This window comes from Dendropsophus ebraccatus, chromosome 3 (assembly GCF_027789765.1).
Source record: "Dendropsophus ebraccatus isolate aDenEbr1 chromosome 3, aDenEbr1.pat, whole genome shotgun sequence".
NCBI classification, from domain to species: domain Eukaryota; kingdom Metazoa; phylum Chordata; class Amphibia; order Anura; family Hylidae; genus Dendropsophus; species Dendropsophus ebraccatus.
Window position 1 is genome coordinate 99,809,386 of NC_091456.1, and position 9,573 is coordinate 99,818,958.

Consider the following 9,573-nt stretch of genomic DNA (forward strand, 5'->3'; position numbering starts at 1 on the left):
GGATTTAGCTAGAAAGTGGATCAATATACCTGGCACATCTGCCCTCTTGAAAATAGCTTATTCACGGTGAGTAGATATACCAGGTACATAGATCCACTTGGAAATAACTTAGTGTGAGGATGCTAAATCCAAGTGAATCTATTTACTCAGTACATCTGTTCTTTTATAACAAGGATCTATGTACCTGGTACACCTGCTCACACTGAATGAGCCATTTCCAAGTGAGCAGAAGTACCAGGTACGTAGATCCACTTGGAAATAGCTTATTCACTCTAAGGCCATGTTCACATGGCGTAAGAGACCGGCCATTTTGGTACCCGGGCGGGTCACGGAGCGGACGGTCACTCAACAGATCATCCCGGCCGGTACTGCAGTAACGGCTAGACGATCTTTGGCGCCGGAGAGTTCTGATGCGGGCCCACAGCACAAAATCCACTGTGATACGGTACGTGCAAAACTGGCCTAAGTAAGCTATTGTGGGCTAATGGACCTCAAAATGGGTAGATATACCTAGTCCATTAGCCCTAATAATATTAAATCCAAGTGGGCTAATGGACCTTGCAGTGTGTGTAATGACTGGGCCTGTACCACACTGTATAGCGGGTTTAATGACTGGGCCTGTACAGGACCCTATAGCGGGTGTAATGACTGGGCCTGTACCACACTGTATAGCGGGTGTAATGACTGGGCCTGTACAGGACGCTATAGCGGGTGTAATGACTGGGCCTGTACAGCATCATATAGCAGGTGTAATGACTAGGCCTGTACAGCATCCTATAGCGGGTGTAATGACTAGGCCTGTACAGGACCCTATAGTGGGTATAATGACTGGGCCTATACAGCACCTTATAGTGGGTGTAATGACTGGGCCTGTACAGAATCCTATAGCAGGTGTAATGACTAGGCCTGTACAGGACCCTATAGTGGGTGAAATGACTGGGCCTGTACAGCACCTTATAGCGGGTGTAATGACTGGGCCTGTACCATACCTTATAGTGGGTGTAATGACTGGGCCTGTACAGGACCTTATAGCGGGTGTAATGACTAGGCCTGTACAGCACCCTATAGTGGGTGTAATGACAGGGCCTGTACAGCATCCTATAGCGGGTGTAATGACTGGGCCTGTACAGCACCTTATAGCAGGTGTAATGACTGGGCCTGTACAGGACCCTATAGTGGGTGAAATGACTGGGCCTGTACAGCACCTTATAGCAGGTGTAATGACTGGGCCTGTACAGGACCCTATAGTGGGTGTAATGACTGGGCCTGTACAGGACCTTATAGCGGGTGTAATGACTAGGCCTGTACAGCACCCTATAGTGGGTGTAATGACAGGGCCTGTACAGCATCCTATAGCGGGTGTAATGACTGGGCCTGTACAGCACCTTATAGCAGGTGTAATGACTGGGCCTGTACAGGACCCTATAGTGGGTGAAATGACTGGGCCTGTACAGCACCTTATAGCAGGTGTAATGACTGGGCCTGTACAGGACCCTATAGTGGGTGTAATGACTGGGCCTGTACAGGACCCTATAGCGGGTGTAATGACTGGGCCTGTACAGGACCCTATAGCGGGTGTAATGACTGGGCCTGTACAGGACCCTCTAGTGGGTGTAATGACTGGGCCTGTACAGCACCTTATAGTGGGTGTAATGACTGGGCCTGTACAGCACCCTATAGCGGGTGTAATGACTGGGCCTGTACAGCACCTTATAGTGGGTGTAATGACTGGGCCTGTACAGCACCCTATAGCGGGTATAATGACTGGGCCTGTACAGGACCCTATAGCAGGTGTGATGACTGGACCTGTACCACACTGTATAGCGGGTGTAATGACTGGGCCTGTATAGGACCCTATAGTGGGTGTAATGACTGGGCCTGTACAGGATCCTATAGCGGGTGTAATGACTGGGCCTGTACAGCACGTTATAGCAGGTGTAATGACTGGGCCTGTACAGGACCCTATAGTGGGTGTAATGACTGGGCCTGTACCACACTGTATAGCGGGTGTAATGACTGGGCTTGTACCACACCGTATAGCAGGTGTAATGACTAGGTCTGTACAGCACCTTATAGCGGGTGTAATGACTGGGCCTGTACAGCACCTTATAGCAGGTGTAATGACTGGGCTTGTACCACACCGTATAGCAGGTGTAATGACTGGGCCTGTACAGCACCGTATAGCGGGTGTAATGACTGGGCCTGTACAGTATCCTATAGCAGGTGTAATGACTAGGCCTGTACAGTATCCTATAGCAGGTGTAATGACTGGGCCTGTACCACACCGTATAGCAGGTGTAATGACTGGGCTTGTACAGCACCTTATAGCGGGTGTAATGACTGGGCCTGTACAGTATCCTATAGCAGGTGTAATGACTGGGCCTGTACAGTATCCTATAGCAGGTGTAATGACTGGGCCTGTACAGTATCCTATAGCAGGTGTAATGACTGGGTCTGTACAGTATCCTATAGCAGGTGTAATGACTGGGTCTGTACAGTATCCTATAGCAGGTGTAATGACTGGGTCTGTACAGTATCCTATAGCAGGTGTAATGACTGGGCCTGTACAGCACCCTATAGCAGGTGTAATGACTGGGCCTGTACAGCATCCTATAGCGGGTGTAATGACTGGGCCTGTACAGGACCTTATAGCGGGTGTAATGACTGGGCCTGTACAGGACCTTATAGCAGGTGTAATGACTGGGCCTGTACAGCACCTTATAGCGGGTGTAATGACTAGGCCTGTACAGTATCCTATAGCAGGTTTAATGACTGGGCCTGTATGTAAGGTAGTGTATAGATTTTATTTTGAGCATGTTATCAGATCCATGTTTTCCAATGTTCCTACCATATTTCATCCATTCCTTGGTTTTCAGCTAATATGCTGCAGTTAGGTGGCTGACGTTTTTATGTACATGGCTGGTTAGGGAAATGGAGAGACCCTGCACACACCAGGGTGGTAAGGAGCATCTGTTTTGGCCCTTCCCAGTACCAGGTACTGGGGACAGCTTCCACTACTAAGCCTGTAAAGTAGGGCTGTGCGATACAGCCAAAAAATAAAATCACGATTTTTAAAATATTTTAGACAATTCTCTATTTTTCTCCTTGCAGCATCAGATACTATTTTGCTTCTCAGTGTAACAGTGCTCCCCCCTGTGCCCCCATGTAGTAGACAAGCCTCCTCTGAGCCCCATATAAGTAGTATTGCTAAATATGTGCAACTCTGTACCCCATATAGGATAGATCTTTTTTTGTGCCTGCATCTAGGTAGGGTGTAGTAGTAGAAGTATAGTGGATGAGGGGTGTAGTAGTACTACAGGTACAGATGAGGGGTGTAGTAGTACTACAGGTACAGATGAGGGGTGTAGTAGTACTACAGGTACAGATGAGGGGTGAAGTAGTACTACAGGTACTGATGAGGGGTGTAGTAGTACTACAGGTACAGATGAGGGGTTTAGTAGTACTACAGGTACAGATGAGGGGTGTAGGAGTACAGGTAAAGATGAGGGGTGTAGTGGTAATACAGGTATAGATGAGGGGTGTAGTACAGGTATGGATGAGGGGTGTAGTAGTACAGGTATGGATGAGGGGTGTAGTAATAGTACAGGTACAGATGAGGGGTGTAGTAATACAGGTATAGATGAGGGGTGTAGTGGTAATACAGGTATAGATGAGGGGTGTAATAGTAGTACAGGTATAGATGAGGGGTGTAGTAATACAGGTACAGATGAGGGGTGTAGTAGTACAGGTATAGATGAGGGATGTAGTAGTACAGGTATAGATGAGGGGTGTAGTAATAGTACAGGTATAGATGAGGGGTGTAGTATTACAGGTATAGATGGGGGTGTAGTAGTACTACAGGTACAGATGAGGGGTGTAGTAGTAGTACAGGTATGGAAGAGGGGAGTAGTAGTACAGGTATAGATGGGGGTGTAGTAGTACTACAGGTATAGATGGGGGTGTAGTAGTACTACAGGTACAGATGAGGGGTGTAGTAGTACTACATGTATGGATGAGGGGAGTAGTAGTACAGGTATAGATGAGGGGTGTAGTAGTAGTAGTACAGGTATAGATGAGGGGTGTAGTAATAGTACAGGTATAGATGAGGGGTGTAGTATTACAGGTATAGATGGGGGTGTAGTAGTACTACAGGTACAGATGAGGGGTGTAGTAGTACAGGTATAGATGAGGGGAGTAGTAGTAGTACAGGTATAGATGAGGGGTGTAGTAGTAGTACAGGTATAGATGAGGGGTGTAGTAGTAGTAGTACAGGTATAGATGAGGGGTGTAGTAATAGTAGTACAGGTATAGATGAGGGGTGTAGTATTACAGGTATAGATGGGGGTGTAGTAGTACTACAGGTACAGATGAGGGGTGTAGTAGTAGTACAGGTATGGATGAGGGGAGTAGTAGTACAGGTATAGATGGGGGTGTAGTAGTAGTACAGGTATAGATGGGGGTGTAGTAGTACTACAGGTACAGATGAGGGGTGTAGTAGTAGTACAGGTATGGATGAGGGGAGTAGTAGTACAGGTATAGATTAGGGGTGTAGTAGTAGTACAGGTATAGATGAGGGGTGTAGTAGTAGTAGTACAGGTATAGATGAGGGGTGTAGTAATAGTACAGGTATAGATGAGGGGTGTAGTATTACAGGTATAGATGGGGGTGTAGTAGTACTACAGGTACAGATGAGGGGTGTAGTAGTACAGGTATAGATGAGGGGAGTAGTAGTAGTACAGGTATAGATGAGGGGTGTAGTAGTAGTAGTAGTACAGGTATAGATGAGGGGTGTAGTAATAGTAGTACAGGTATAGATGAGGGGTGTAGTAATAGTAGTACAGGTATAGATGAGGGGTGTAGTATTACAGGTATAGATGGGGGTGTAGTAGTACTACAGGTACAGATGAGGGGTGTAGTAGTAGTACAGGTATGGATGAGGGGAGTAGTAGTACAGGTATAGATGGGGGTGTAGTAGTAGTACAGGTATAGATGGGGGTGTAGTAGTACTACAGGTACAGATGAGGGGTGTAGTAGTACTACAGGTATAGATGAGGGGTGTAGTAGTAGTATAGGTATAGATGAGGGGTGTAGTAGTAGTACAGGTATAGATGAGGGGTGTAGTAGTAGTACAGGTATAGATGAGGGGTGTAATAGTACAGGTATAGATGAGGGGTGTAGTCGTAGTAGTACAGGTATAGATGAGGGGTGCAGTAGTACAGGAACAGATGAGTGTGGTAGTAGTACAGGTATAGATGAGGGGTGTAGTAGTAGTACAGGTATGGATGAGGGGAGTAGTAGTACAGGTATAGATGGGGGTGTAGTAGTAGTACAGGTATAGATGGGGGTGTAGTAGTACTACAGGTACAGATGAGGGGTGTAGTAGTAGTATAGGTATAGATGAGGGGTGTAGTAGTAGTATAGGTATAGATGAGGGGTGTAGTAGTAGTAGTATAGGTATAGATGAGGGGTGTAGTAGTAGTACAGGTATAGATGAGGGGTGTAGTAGTAGTACAGGTATAGATGAGGGGTGTAGTAGTAGTACAGGTATAGATGAGGGGTGTAATAGTACAGGTATAGATGAGGGGTGTAGTAGTAGTACAGGTATAGATGAGGGGTGCAGTAGTACAGGAACAGATGAGTGTGGTAGTAGTACAGGTATAGATGAGGGGTGTAGTAGTAGTACAGGCATAGATGAGGGGTGTAGTAGTACAGGTATACATGGGGGTGTAGTAGTAGTACAGGTATAGATGAGGGGTATAGTAGTAGCACAGGTATAGATGAGGGGTGTAGTAGTAGTAAAGGTATAGATGAGGGGTGTAGTAGTAGTAAAGGTATAGATGAGGGGTGTAGTACAGGTACAGATGAGGAGTGTGGTAGTAGTACAGGTACAGATGAGCGGTGTAGTAATAGTAGTACAGGTATAGATGAGGGGTGTAGAGGTAATACAGGGACAGATGAGGGGTGTAGTACTACAAGAGCAGATGAGGGGTGTAGTAGTAGTACAGGTACAGATGAGGGGTGTAGTAGTACAGGTACAAATGAGGGGTGTAGTGGTAATACAGGTACAGATGAGGGGTGTAGTAGTAGCACAGGTACAGATGAGTGTGGTAGTAGTACAGGTACAAATGAGAGGTGTAGTAATAGTAGTACAGGTACAGATGAGGGGTGTAGTGGTAATACAGGTACAGATGAGGGGTGTAGTGGTAGTACAGGTACAGATGAGGGGTGTAGTGGTAGTACAGGTACAGATGAGGGGTGTAGTGGTAATACAGGTACAGATGAGGGGTGTAATTGTAGTACAGGTACAGATAAGGGGCAGGGGTGTAGTTAGGTGTCATGGGGTCCCATAGCAAAAACAACTGCATGGGGCCTCATAAAACCTTGGTGACTGGAAATGGGGCAGGAGGGCACATACCTCCTAGCCACACACGCCGCCGCAGGGACTGCAGGATAGAGTGACTGGGACAGAGAGATGGTAGCATCGCTGCGGCTACTAGAGGTGTACAGCTGGATGGGTGGGGAGCAGTGCAGACCCCCGGTCCCGCTGTACAGCTACAGTAACCACAGTGATGCTACCATCTCTGCTTTAGTCACCCTATCCTGCAGTCCCTGCGGCCTCCTCCTCCAGAGACTGGGGGGCGTGTGCGGCTAGGAGGGGAATGCGTGTACTCATCCAGCTATGGGGCGGGTCAACAGCAGGGCAGAGAACACTGCTGGGCGCTCTCCCTCCCCAAACTCTGCTTCAGCAGCTGAGCCCGCCAACAACACACCTGCCTGCTGCCCACATCCAATGAGCGATTAAGGGCCCTATTCCACAGTAACGATAATCGGCCGGATCGGACCCATTATGCCCGATTCGGCCGATTATCGTTCGGTGAAATAGAGAGAACGATCAGCCGATGATCGTGTCATTGGCTGATCGTTCATTTAGGGCCAGACCTAAAATCATCGTTCCCCCACCACGCATTGCTACGGTTGAATAGCGGTGCGCGGCAGGCGACCGGCGATTTGACAAGCAGCAGCATCATACATTACCTGTCCAGGCTTCTTCTCTGCGCGGTCTTCATCCCCGGGTCCCGCACGCTCTATCTTCAGAATGGGCGGTCAGCTGACGTAGCGCTCAGCCAATCACAGACCGGGACCGCCGCGACCTGTGATTGGCTGAGTGTGGCCTGTGAGCTGACTGGCCATTCTAAAGATAGAGCGCGTGGGACCCGGGGATGAAGACAGCGCGGAAAAGAAGCCTGGACAGGTAATGTATGATGCTGCAAGGACATCGGTAACGATGTCCCTCCAGCCCTCGCTCGACGATCATCGGGCCGTGGAATAGGCCCAGTAAACAAGCGGGGATCTAGCAGGTCGCCGCTCGTTTACATCGTTGATCGGGCCCTCCTCGGCCCGTGAAATAGGACCCTAAGAAAAATCGATTTAAAAAAAAATAAAAAATCTAATCGATTAGCAAAATCTTGGCAGATTAATCAAATTAATTCTTTTAATTGCCCTGGCATACTGTAAAGAAAAAAAGACAAACAGCAAAATATTTTTTTATTCAAATAAAAAACACCCCCACACTTCTCATTGACCGTTGTATTAAACCAAAACATCGATCTAGTCCACGGAATATGGAATCTCTGGATATAGAGATCTGAAAAACAAAGAGGAGAGAGACAAAAAAAAAATTATAAAAATTGGAGGCAAAGAGGAGCCAATAAAATATATCTGGCACAGAGGAGGGCCTTAAACTGATTGGGGGCACAGAGGGGGTGGGCCTAAAACTGATTGGGGGCACAGAGGGGGTGGGCCTAAAACTGAAGTCAGATATGCCCACTCCCCCATAGCCAAATACATGTGCCTACATGTCCCCCTGGAGCCATATAGCCCCCCCCCCATATAGCTTTATGCCCCCTCTGTACCCCAGTTAGTTTTACACCAAATCTGTTCCCCACACTTAGTTTTATGCCCCCCAATCAGTTTTAGCCCTCTCTGTGCTCCCAATCATATTTATGCCCTCCTCTGACACATATTTTATTGGCCCCTCTGTACCCCCAATTAGTTGTTTTATGCCCCCTCTGTGCCCCCAATCAGTTTTAACCCCTCCCCCCCCCCTCTATGCCCCAATCAGATTTATGTCCACCTCTGTGCCAGAAATCTTTTATTGGCCCCTCTGTGTCGCCAATTAGTTGTTTTAAGCTCCCCTCTCTGTGCCCCCAATCAGTTTTAACCCCCCTCCCCCCCTCTGTGCCCCCAATAGGGGGCTCCCTACACCTCATCCTCTGCGCGCTCTCCTCTCCCGGCACCTCATCCTCTGCGCGCTCTCCTCTCCCGGCACCTCATCCTCTGCGCGCTCTCCTCTCCCGGCACCTCATCCTCTGCGCGCTCTCAACACCATTACTACAGACCCCACAGACCATCGCAAAACACCATTACTACAGACCCCAGACCCCGCAGACCATCGCACAACACCATTACTACAGACCATCGCATATCATTACTACAGACCCCTGACTCTGCAGACCATCACATATCATTACTATAGACCCCTGACTCTGCAGACCATCACACATCATTACTATAGTCCCCTGACTCTGCAGACCATCACACATCATTACTATAGTCCCCTGACTCTGCAGACCATCACACATCATTACTATAGTCCCCTGACTCTGCAGACCATCACACATCATTACTATAGTCCCCTGACTCTGCAGACCATCACACAACACATTACTACAGACCCCTGACTCTGCATATCATTACTATAAACCCCTGCTCTGCAGACCATCGCATATCATTTCTATAGCCCCCTGACCCTGCAGACCATTGCACAACACATTACTACAGACCCGGCAAAACTTTATAAAAAAAAGTCCCCCTGAGAGTAGCTTACCAATTCCAATGGCCAGAAACTGTCTCACACGGCCATTACTGTAGTCTCCTGCCTCACAGAAAGCCCGGGACACAGACAGAACCTGCAGCAACACAGTCCTGACTGACCCTGACCGGCTGCTTTCTCACTACTGCTCAGAAAGGCCGGGAAAAATTAAGCTCCTCCCACACAAGTCACATGACCTTGTGACATCACAAGATCCTTATGGCTCATGGACTTTAGCCGCTATCGTAGTGAGGGAGCCGAGCCCACATCTACGTCTGATAGAAGATTCTTATTCGCATCAGTGAAAGTAATCACAGACCCTGCAGCTGTTTCCCCTCACAGTCACCTTGTTTCACCCTTGTGTGCCCCATCACTTTCTGTTGTTTAACCTTTAGCTACTATACCATTTACTGAGTATTTTAATTTTCATGGATCCATAGTACTAATTTTCTCCTTGAAAGGGCAACTTTTCAATAAACTAGCATTGCATTGACCTCTGTGGATGTTGCATATTCTACATACACTTCTATTTTTTATTCAGAGCGCTTACTGTGTTCTCAGGCTTAGTCACATGACCACTCTGCCTGTGTTTTTTTTTATTTTCTGTGATGTCACTGTTTCCTGTTCCTGCCAGTGAGGGAACAGTGAGTCATCAGGTGGGTGGAGTTATGCCTTCACATTGATTTAGCCACACCCCTGTA